Raw genomic sequence first — 11,961 nt, forward strand, 5'->3', positions numbered from 1 at the left:
AGGCAAGCTTAGCAGAGGGGCAGTGGCACACAATAGTTAGGTGCCAGAACTCTGGAGTGAGACAGGCTGGGTTTGGATCCCAGCTCCAATATTTTCCAGTTAACATTGTACAAGTCATTTTCTCTGTAACCCCAGGCTCCTCACCTGTAAAATAGGAATAGTACCAGTACCAACTTCATACCTTCATACAGGTGTTGTGAAGAGAGAAATTACTTAGGCTCTCAGAGTATTACTGCTCTCACAGCCACATGTACAGCCAGACTCCTAGCAGTTCCAACCTCCAGGACCTTTGCTCTGCCCAGTCCTTCCACACCTCCCCGAAGGGGCTGGCTGGGCCAGCGGCTCACTATAATATTCTCCCATGGCAGTCTGGCCTGTTCTCTGGGCCACAGCACTCAGCACTCGACACTGAAACTGCCTGTCTCTGAGCGATCTCTCACAAGGCCCTGAACTCCCTCATAGGCAGCCCCAGCATTTAACAGGCAGTGCCCTTACGGGGTGGTCAGGTGCTTGTTAAATGTCAACTTCCTCACTGGCAGAATAAAAACAGAAAAAAGACAACTATCTCTCCCCTAGAAGGAAGTAGGGATTCAAGAAGACATCACGTGGAGGCTCTTTGAAAGTGCTACCCACGCGTAAATGAAGGAACCCTTATTACTCCTTAGGGGCAGGGGAGGAAGGCAAGGCACAAGGAATGAGGCACCTGAAGACAGACCACAATTTTCCTCCTGGGGCCTAAGAAAAACCGTATTCGTTTTTCAGTCAGGGGAGGCTCCAGTCCACAAATGCTGGTAGCTGTAGAGTGGGTTTGTGTGACTTCCTTTCAGAGGGAGCCTTTTTTTTTTTTTTTTTAAGGTTTATTTAGGGCACCTGGGTGGCTCATTCGTTAGGCGTCTGCCTTCAGCTTGGGTCATGATCCCAGCGTCCTGGGATTAAGCCCCACATCAGGCTCCCTGCTCAGCGGGGAGCCTGCTTCTCCTTCTTCCAGCTTTCCCTGCTTGTGTTCCCTCTATCCTTGTCTCTGTCAAACAAATAAATAAAATCTTAAAAAAATAAATAAATAAAAAAGATTTATTTATTTGAGGGAGAGAGAGAAAGAGAATGCATGCGTGTGGGCACTCCCGAGTAAGGGGAGGAACAGAGGCAGAAGAATCTCAAGCAGACTCCCCAAAGAGTACGGAACACCACTTGGGGCTCTATCTCATGACCCATGAGATCATGACCTGAGCCGAGCCCGATGCTTAACCGACGGAGCCACCAATTTGAATATGGAGTCATTACTCCACAGGGCCTCCAAAGACATTTTCCTGAATTACAACGGTTTCACTGCTTATGGGGTTTTAAAGACAAATAAAGTATTTAATAGTTAACTAATTCATTACCTTATTCTTTAAATATTAACTTTTATTCCTGGCCTTTATTATTAATACCAGGAAATGGCTTACATTTACTTCACCACAGGCTAAGTCCTTGACAAATACCTTATTCCCAACAATGCAGAGAAGTTGGCAGTATTATCCCATTTTACAGAGGGAAAGGAGGCTTAGAGAAAATAATTTGCCCATGGTCACCTGACTAGGTGGAAGAGCTGGGATTTGAGAAGCAGGACCTCCTCTAAGACCCACTATACTTACACTACTTTTTAAAAAGGGCCTTTGGAAATATACATAAATAAATAAAAGAGGCCTTTGGGATATCTGCACACTAATGATATTAAGGGATTACTTGTTTAAGCTGTTCAGTGTAAAAATGAAAAAAAAATTGTCTTTTCCTTCTCTACTGATAGAGTTACGGATAAAATACAAACTGACAAATAACACGAAGGGATTTTAAAAAACAATTTGTGAGGAATAAAACAGAATAGTAAGATACACTCAACTCTTCACACTTTACCAAGTTTTGATAACCTTATATGTTAGGTTTTCTCATTCCCATTTTAAAGATGAAGGAATGGGACGCCTGGGTGGTTCAGTTGGTTAAGTGTCTGCCTTCAGCTCAGGTCATGATCCCAGGGTTCTGGGATTAAGCCCTACATCAGGCTCCTTGCTCAGCGAGGAGCCTGTTTCTCCCTCTGCCTCTGCCTGCTGCTCCCCTTGCTTCTGCTCTTTCTGTCAAACGAATAAATAAAATCTTAAAAAATAATAAAATAAAAAATAAAGATTAAGAAATGGGGCACCTGGGTGCCTCAGTCAGTTAAGCATTTGCCTTTGGCTCAGGTCATGATCACAGGGCCTTGGGATTGAGCCCCACATTCAGCTCTGCACTCAGCACAGAGTCTGCTTGGGATTCTCTCTCTCCTTCTACCCTTCCCACACCCTCCCCCTAAAAAAAAATTAAGTCTGTACTAGGACAAAGAAAGCCTGAAATACTAAGATGCCTGGGAGTCAGCCTTTAAAATCCTAGGATTGGGGTGCCTGAGTGGCTCAGTCGGTTAAGTGTCTGCCTTCAGCTCAGGTCATGATCCTGAGGTCCTGGGATCAAGCCCCATGTCAGGATCCCTGCTCAGGAGGGAGTCTGCCTCTCCCTCTCCCTTTGCCCCTGACCCCCACTTGTGCACTCACTCACTCTCTCTCTCTCTCTCAAATAAAATCTTTTTAAAGAATTAAAATAAATAATAAAAAAATAAAATCCTAGGATTATGTCCTGACATGGGATAAGCTCTCATCAGATCAAACCATCATTTTTTTTTTTTTAATGTAAGCTCTACGCCCAATGTAGGGATTGAACTCACAACCCTGAGATCAACAGTCGCATGTTCTACAGACTGAACCAGCCAGGCACACCCAAACCATCATTTTAAATCCTTCCCCAGACTCCTCTTCTCCCTCCTTCAACAAAGTCCATGGATCCAGACACCACCTCCCTTTCATACAAACTGCCCTACTTATGATTGGTGACTCACACCAGGCTCCTAAAATTTTATGGGATTTCTGCAAGCTCATTACTTCCATTATTTGGTCAAAGAAAGCAAAGAACAGCTGGACACCTAGTCCAAGATCCAGCAAAGTTGTCAAGCATTACAAATCGGGGTTTCAATTTTCAATAGGTTACCCTAAGTTAAGGTTAGCCAGTCAACAACCTGTAAGGGGCAATTGCTGAGAGAGATGAATAAGACAGGAATATCCTCCCTTTCTCTGAGCTTACAATCTAACTAAGGAGGCTCTAACTAAGCACACATTTTGGCTTAAAGAATGTTTATCATGAAAAATGTAAACTTCCCCCCAGTAGCTAGCTCCTGGACAGATGAGGAAGGGAGGTTAGGGAGTTATATACAACCTTGAGCCCTGATTTCCAGGCAGTGTCAGCAACTGCCTTTGAGAATCATCGGGTGTTCTCACAGAACTGTTTCCCTCACTGATGAAGTTATTTGAAATCTAGATTTCTTATCATTGTCCTCAGCAATTTCTTGTCTGGGGCTTTAGGAGTGTATTCTTAGGGAAAAAAGCACTTGGAAGTCATTTTTAAATAGCGCTTGTACTCAGGATACACTCCCAAATTTCGGATAGGGAGTTAAAATCTGGGAGAAGTACCAGGTAGCTGATCCCCCACAGATATGGAAGAGCTTTGGAAAAAGAGGACTAAAAGCATTACATCTCACTTTCCCCAAACACCAGCCAAAAGCAAACTACCTACTTCACTTTTAAATTTCATTCTGACTACCCTGCTAATTCAAAGCCAAAAAGAAAGCTGGGGTGGGAGGTGCCTGGGTGGCTCACTCAGTTAAGCATCTGCCTTTGGCTCAGGTCACGATCCTGGAGTACTGGGATGGGCTCCCCGCTCACCTACCCTGCTTGCGCTCTCTCTAGAGTTCTCTCTCTCTCACAAATAAAATCTGTAAGAAAGAAAGAAAGAAAGCAAGCAAGCTAGCTGGGGTGGGGAGGAGAAAACACTATATATATATATATATATATATATATATATATATATATATATATATATATATATATATATATACCTATAGTGAGAGAATTTACCAACATAGTTGTATATAAACTACAAGACTCCCTGTTAGTGACTCAGGAAGTATCTAACACTGAAGGAACACTGAATAACAGTGAGAAGTTTAGGCAATTTTGAATGAAATTAAGCATGAAACTGGCAGAGGACATGGAGGCAGAAGTATGCTGAAGTTGGGTGTGAGGACAAGCTGCCTGCCTAGGTTAGAAAAGAGGCAGTGACAGGAGTGACTTGGACGAGTGAATGATTGGCAGCCCGCCCAACAGAGCACGTGAAGGAAATCAGATCTGCTAACAACAAGCTCCCACCGACACTGGGTTTCTAAGCAAGGTACTGACAAAGACTCAGAGCAGGGTAGACCTTGGAGATAATCAGCCCCTCATTTTACAACTGGGGAGAGTGAGGCCCAGTAGCATTAAGTGACTTGCCTGAGGTCTCACAGTGAGTGGAAGAGCTGGGACTAGGGCCAAATCCAGATCAAATCCGTTACTGAAGAGGATCTGACATTCATGTGAGGGATGAGGGGGGAGGGGGAGGCACGGGACACAAAACAGTCTAGTCATTCAGGTTTGTCCTGATTAGGGCCCAGAACAGGATCATGCTGGAAAAAAAGGCCTTGACAGGTGACAGCCAGGGAAATAGGTGCAGATGACTTAAGACATTTGGGAAGGAAAAGTCACTAAGACTCATTTGGTACAAAAAGAGAGCATTGTAAGCACTGATTGCCATCAAAGAATATCATCTTCCCACCAGCATTCGCCTTTGTGAAGCTCTGGTACAGAGATAAGCCAGCAGCTTCTATTCAAGGTCCAGGCACCTGCCTTTCCCAGGCCCATTTCCAAAGAACCTAGAACACCAAGGCCTCCTTGGAAATTCCAACACATATGACCCTGCTCATTTGGGGTATCTCAGTCTCCCTACCCATGGTAGGATGACAAGTGAGGACCTAGAGAGATGAGAGGGCCAACCACTATATCAACCCTGCAGTATTCACTAGAAGACTCTATGTCAAGAGGCACCTCACTGGCTCAGTTCGTTGAGCGTCCAACCCTGGATTTCAGCTCAGGTCATGATGTCAGGGTCCTGGGATGGAGCCTCACATCTGACTCTCCACTCAGCAGGGAGTATGCTTGTCTCCCTCTCCATCCCCTCACCTAATGCACCCTCGTTCCCGTGCCCCCCCCCCCAGAAATAAATAAATAAATCTCCATAAAAAGAGAAGAGGAGCGCCTGGGTGGCAGGGTCAGTTAAGCACCCAGCTCAGGTCATGATCCCAGCATCCTGGGATTGAGCCCCATGTCCCGGGTCAGGCTCCCTGCTCAGCAGGGGGTCTGCTTCTCTCTCCCCCTGTTCTTGCACATGCACAAACTCTCTCCCCCACTCAAAAAAGGAAACAAAAATTCTTTTAATTTAAAATTTTTTAAAAATTTAAAAATTAAAAAAAGAAGAAGAAAAAGACTATGTCAAGAATTATGTTCAGGGACACCTAGGTGGCTCAATCGGTTAAGAATCTGCCTTCAGGGGCGCCTCGGTGGCACAGCGGTTAAGCATCTGCCTTCGGCTCAGGGCGTGATCCCGGCGTTCTGGGATCGAGCCCCACATCAGGCTCCTCCGCTAGGAGCCTGCTTCTTCCTCTCCCACTCCCCCTGCTTGTGTTCCCTCTCTCGCTGGCTGTCTCTATCTCTGTCAAATAAATAAATAAAATCTTTAAAAAAAAAAAAAAAGAAGAAGGGGACCATGGCCTTGTACAAACTTTAGAGGATATGTCTGGATAAAGAGAAAGTGGAAAATAATACCTCAGCATAAGGCTAACCACCACCTTCCTATTTCCTATTGAAGTATAGAACTTCAATACTCAAAGTGTAATTCAGTAATATTGGTATCACCTGGGAATTAGAAATGCAGATACTGAGGACACACCCTAAAACTACTAGATCAGAATTAACATGTTAGCAAGACCCTCCCCCAGAGGTGATTTAAATGTACATTCAAGTTTGAGAAGCATCGACAGAGAATACTTTAAGGGTGCACTGTATATAGCAGTACCAAACAGATAAAGTACCAAACAGGCACATCAAGAGACCAAGTACCTGCTCACTTTCTGCATATCATATTTTATTAGGTACTGATCAGATAGACCTCCAGTGTTTTTTAATCAATTTGGTATTTACTAACGACCACATGATCTAAATGTGGGATCCATTTCACTTCCTGAAATAAAACACCTAGCTCTAGGGCTTTCAAGCACATGAAATATAAAACAGCTTAGCTGTTCTGAAAATATAATAATGGTTAATTTTATGCAAGTTCCAACACTGAGTTCAGAGCACTTCTCCACAAGCCCCATTAATTCCTACAGGTCCCTGGGAGTATCATTAAATCCCCCAGCATCCCTAAGAAGCAGGTGCTGGGCAAACATCCAATCTCCAAATGAGATTCAGAAGGATGTGGTCCTGAAAATGCAGTACTTTCCTGCCTCATCCTGCCAGTATAGCTTCTCAGGCCCAAACTCTCTCCCCCACTGAGGCCTCACAGCTGCACACTCAAGTACTTCCCAAAAGGGAGAAAGGTCAGAGGTATCATTATCCCATAAGCACTCGGGATTCCAGCTGTGGAGAAATTAATCCGGTTAGGGGTTCAGGCAGAGAAGCCCTAAGTAAGATCTGGAAAAGCAGAGAGAAATACAAAAGAAAGAACCTACTGAGAGGCTTTTAAAAGACAAGAGGTCTGAGATATTTGGAGATTTTAAGGTGGGGAACCAGAGCAAGCCCTGGCAGACATGTGAGAAAATGATGGGGAGAGATAAGTATCCATCCCCCACCTGCACCTCAGGGACAAGAACAAAAAGAGTGATGAAGAGATTCCTCCAAATGACCTCTTTTCTTGATAAAAGGAAGGAAGAAAGCCAATGTAGGGAGGATCTTATGAGTTGGAAGCAAGACTGGAAGAATCCCTTCAGAAATTTTTCCCAATATAGGGGGGGAAAGCAAAGGAGAGAAAACAATACACATCCAACCAGAATCTTACAGGAAGAAAACCACCCGGAGGATTAAAAGTCCTGTGAATAACCAAAGAAATGCAAGGGGATTCCTTTCCAGTTTAAATCCAGTGCTGGAGGGTCAAGTAGTCCTGGACTTGAGGCCACCTCCAGCTCAAGGAGTAAGCAGAAAAGGGAAAATCTCTACAGACATCAGTAAGCAGAGCAGTGTCCAAAGGGAGTTAGAAACCAGAAAAATGCAGCAAATGGGATAGGGCAAGCTAAGATAGAAGAGTTTCTGTTAGTAAAAAGCAGAAAGATAAAAGATAAAGTAGACATGTAAAATACAACATGCAGGCACCCTTGCGGAGGGGGATCTTTTCCTCAGGGGAGGGGAATTCAGGAGGCGTGACTATAGGAAGTGTGCTCTGAAACAACGCCGCAGAAGCAGAGAAAGTGCTGTGCTGAAGAAAGATACGCATTCACCAGAGGAAGGAAGAGGAAATGGGTCCCCTGACCAAGCAGGGAGAGCACCTAAAAGGGAAATGGGGTTCCAAAGAGGAAAGGAAACTGAGGAATGAAAATGTCTTGGATAGAAGAAAAGCTAAAAAGGATAGGAGGCATGCTCAAGAACCAAGGATCATGGCCCCAGAATGAGAGGACTTAGAAAAAAATGTATGTCCTCCCAATTTAAGTATCAGGAAGGTGGCTGCACCCTGAGAACTGTGCAACCAAAAGGGGTGGATTCTGTACATTTTGGAAACACAGGAAATAAATACACTCAGATATGAAAATGAGTCTCCCCCAGGAAATAAAGTAGTTCGATTTGAGGAACTCATGAAAATGGGTGCAACCCCAAGAACACAGTGACTAGAAAAAGCAGTGAATTCCTTTATTTGTGCAACCGCAAACCTCTACCTTCAAACTTCAGGATTCGGATCGCATTTTCAGTAGACTCTGGAAATGAGGCGCACCCCCAGATTTCAAAGGCTGGGGAAACGAAGTAGCCCCTAAATTTAAGAAATTTTGGAAAGCATGTTGCAAGATCTGGGGCCTGGAGAAGGAGAGTCTTTCTTGGATTTGTGGGAATAGAAGCACCCCCAAAACTTTGGTTACTGGATCCCAGATTTGAGACTCAATAATGGGGCAAACCCCAAAATTTGAAAGGAGTGCGTGTTCAGATTGGAGGCTCGGAAAAGGGAGTGTCCTCCCAATTTGGGGGGGTGCCCGAGAAATGGGGTACATCCTCAGTTTGAGGAGCTTTGGAAATTAAGATTAAAACCTCAGGGCTGGAGTTTAAGAAAGGGGATGCACCACATTCTCTGAACTATAGAGAAAGGGGACACTCCCATAGTCAGGGGCTTGAGAAAGGGGTGTGCTCCCCAGAATAGGAAAAAAGAGTCAATAAAAGAAAACGCGTTCCCAAAGCACAAGGTAACAGCAGCGGCTGGTGGTGGAGCTCCCGGGGACCACACAGCTCAGCCTCTAGCCCTATCGCTTACCCCCCACCCCCAACACGGCCCGCTCCGCGCCCCGAGCCCGCACCCCGCGGCCCAGCCCCCTCGGGCGGCACTGATTGGCCGCGACCGCCGTCATTCCCTCGGGCAGCCCTGAAGATTGGGCGCCGCTCGCACGCCCGCCACGCTCTCAGCAGCGGTCCCCGGGCCTCCCTCCGGGCTGGGCGAGCGGGGCCGGGCGGGGAGCGAGGCCGGGCAGGGGACCGGAGCAGCGGTGGCGGTCGTCACCGCTCCCGCTAGCACAGCGCGCTCACGGCGCCGGCCCGGCCCAACCCGGCCCCGGCCAGTCGGCTTCTCCTCGCCGCGCCTCGCCGCGAGCTCACCTCACAGCCCCGCTCCGGCTGCGCCGCTCCAGGACCAACCGACAGAAGGACTCTGCGTGCTGCGCACCACGTGACCCTCGGGACGCGCCCAGCGTATCCCCCGCCCCCCACACACACGCACCATCGCCACCACCGAGTGACGCAGCGCCCCAGCTGCCCCGCCCTCGGCCCCGCCCCGCCTGATGCCCGTGGAGACGGCTCCTGCGGGCCACGCCCACTGCCCTGACGCGCGGGAACCAGGCCGGCGCCCTGATCCAGAGCACGAAGTCCCCACTTACCCATAACCACTGAGGTAACACGAAGCCTGGGAGTGGACACTACCCATCACCTGTTAATTTTGCCTCCTAAGTGCATCTCGAAGCCTCCCACTTTTCTCCATCCCGCTGCCGACACTCCAGGCCAGGCCACCTCTCTCTTAGATGATGGTGGTGCCCTCCATCCTATTACCCTTTCCCCTTCCGATCTATTCTTCATACACAAACGATGAAGCTTTTCAAAACTCAAGTATAATTACAGCCAAACTCTGCTCAAAACTCATTGCCCACTGTTCTTCCGGTTGAAATCTTAATCTTTACTGTAGCCTATCAACCAGGCTCTTCTGAACTTAACCTGCCTCTCTCAAATTCTCACACATCCTGCTTTCCCACGTTCTGGGCCTCTTTCAAGTGCTCAAGCCAAGTTCCTTGACGCCTCGGGGTCTTTGCACTAATACCTCCTCCACTTTGCCTCATTAACTCCTAGGAAAGGATTCCAATTGCTGGTGTGGAGAGGAGCTGTATTTTGCCTCGGGGGACCAAGGTGGGAGTTGCAGCCACACCAAAAGGGTATGAAATGTTTTCCCAATTGGACTTGGGAAGTCCCAAGGAGAGAGGCTGAACATTTGTTATTTATGAGGGCCATGTGGACTTTAATTTACATTGGAAAGACAAGGCAGCCAGATTGCACTTCTTAAAATGTAAATACAATCTTGTCACTGCCCTGCTTAAAACAGCCCATCTATTCACCTGCATCCTTCACCCTTGCTCATCCTCCGGCCACACTGACTTTCTGTCAGTTTCTGTGGTTCTTTCTAAATTCTTTCCAGCTGCTGGATCATTGAATAAGCTGTTGCTTTTTGCAAAGCTGACTCTTCATCATGCAGGTCTGTTTGTCATCTCCTCTGTGAGACTCTCTTTAGCTACATTATCTAAAAGTGTTTCACTCAATCAAATGCCTGCCCCATGGCAATTACTCTCTACCTTATTACTGTTCATTTTCAACGGAGCACTAATACAGTTTTAATTATTTCATTTGTTTGTTCTCTTGATTGTATTTGTTTCCTAAATTAGAGTTAGGAACTATATTACATCAACTGAATTTTCAAACCTGACAAATAATAGATTTTCAATGTATATCTGTCAAGGGAATGAAAGGAAAGAAAATGATACTGAAAAAAAAAAAAAAACAAAACTAGTAGATTCTTCTTTATGGCCCAAGTCCATAGGAGAGGTGTTCTTAGAATCAGGATCAAAGAGGGCATTACCTCAGGGCAGAGGAAGAGGTTCTGGGAAACCAGGGACAAAAGCTTCAGCTGTGCTCCCTTCAGCAGCACATATACAAAAATTATAACAATACAGAGATTAATGTGGCCCCTGTGCAAGGATAACATGCAAATTAGTGAAATATTCCATATGTGTAAAACAAAACAAAACAAAAACAAAAAAACCACTTCAGGAATTTGAGGACCAGAACCACCTGCATAAACTCAGCTAAGTGCTCCAATACAGTAAGAAAGGACCTTCCCAGGATCCTCTTGGTTTATGTTTCTTAACATGAAATTGTTCAAATGTTGGTGGCTGGGGCACCGGGGTGGCTCAGTTGGTTAAGTGTCTGCCTTCAGCTCGGGTCATGATCTCAGGGTCCTGGGATCCAGCCCCACGTCAGGCTCAGCAGGGAGTCTGGTTCTCCCTCTCACTCTCCCTTTATGCTCTCTCTCAAATAAATAAATGGAATCTTAAAAAAAAAAAAAAAATGTTAGTGGCTGTTGTAGCATATAGAGGATTTGTTGTCCCACAACCATAATTATGCCAAGAATCCCAGACTCAATAGCCCCACACAAATACAACATGTTTCTTCACTTATTCAGCCTGCATGTATTGAAACCCAGGCTTGAGCTGGGCACCAAAGACACAGGGCAGAATGACATGTAGACCCTGCTCTCCAGGATCTCACAGCCTGGAAATAAATCATTGCAATTTGTAAGTTGAAGTTCTTTTTGTCTGTTGCAAGTACAGGCACTGACACTGTTGCCGATACAAGCAAAAGAGAAATACGCTACAAGGATATTAGGGGCCTAGAGCATGAACAGGAGGGCAAGCTTGGAAAACAAGCAGACAGAAAACAGCTTCACCAAGAAGCAACTGCTACTGCCAACAGCCGTACACACTACAGCTGGGATTCAATCCTAACATCCTTTTGTCTTTAAGTCACTCACTTAAGAGGCAAAAAAAATCTTGGCTCGGAGCCGCTATTGATTGGTCAATCTCAGGTCACATGGATTAGTCCAGGCTGCCAGAGAAAGAAAGAAAAGAGGAGCAATCTGCCCCTAAGGATATTCCCTGGAGTTGGGAAGAGGGGAGAGCTGTTGCTGCCCAGGCAAAAATAACTTGATACAGATATGAAAAAATTACCTTGGGAGTTAAGCTCTTTCTGATTCCTGCAGAAACCTGGCTTGCCAGGTTCTTCTAAACTGGACCTTCACTAGCTGCTAGTTACAGAACTCCAGTTTGCAAAATTCTGATCTAAAGCCCCAGTCTTACCCTGCCTCCTTAGCAGCACCCACCTTTCCCCCCAGCATCTCACTAGTAGTCGGTCTCAACCTCCCAATTATATCTTAGGTAGAGCCTTTCTTTGTACAAGATAAGCATTCAACTAATAGTTGTAATTAGTGAATGAGTAAAATAATTAATGTAAAGCAGACTCAATTCCATGAGAATCTCTCCAGCTAAGTATCTAACCAATTCAGAACTCTGGTCCCAGCCTGTGAAATGACAGATCCACAAGGAAACCCTGCATGCACACAAGGTATATAGTAGCACAAGAGGCAGGCAGTAACTGCATGGAAAGTCCTTTCACTCCCTACGCATCACTTTTCTTCTTAAATTGTCACATTTAAGTTAAATAGCGTATGAGAAAATTTATTATAAAC

The 11,961-nt window shown here is 45.8% G+C and overlaps 1 protein-coding gene and 1 non-coding gene across 2 annotated transcripts in view; one reads left to right on the forward strand and one right to left on the reverse strand.

Moving 5' to 3' along the window:
* Nucleotides 1-8,951, reverse strand: part of PHF20 (PHD finger protein 20) — a 144,212-nt gene extending 135,261 nt beyond the window's left edge. The window contains exon 1 of the mRNA XM_026503408.4: nucleotides 8,775-8,951. The gene's annotated coding sequence lies outside the window, so the exon portion shown is untranslated. The remainder of the gene's footprint in view (nucleotides 1-8,774) is intronic.
* Nucleotides 8,952-10,346: 1,395 nt separating this feature from the next.
* Nucleotides 10,347-10,450, forward strand: LOC113258846 (U6 spliceosomal RNA). The gene has a single exon (XR_003317369.1). It is a non-coding gene; the product is annotated as a U6 spliceosomal RNA (small nuclear RNA).
* Nucleotides 10,451-11,961: the final 1,511 nt, after the last annotated feature.

Source organism: Ursus arctos, unplaced genomic scaffold (genome assembly GCF_023065955.2).
Source record: "Ursus arctos isolate Adak ecotype North America unplaced genomic scaffold, UrsArc2.0 scaffold_16, whole genome shotgun sequence".
Lineage (NCBI taxonomy): Eukaryota > Metazoa > Chordata > Mammalia > Carnivora > Ursidae > Ursus > Ursus arctos.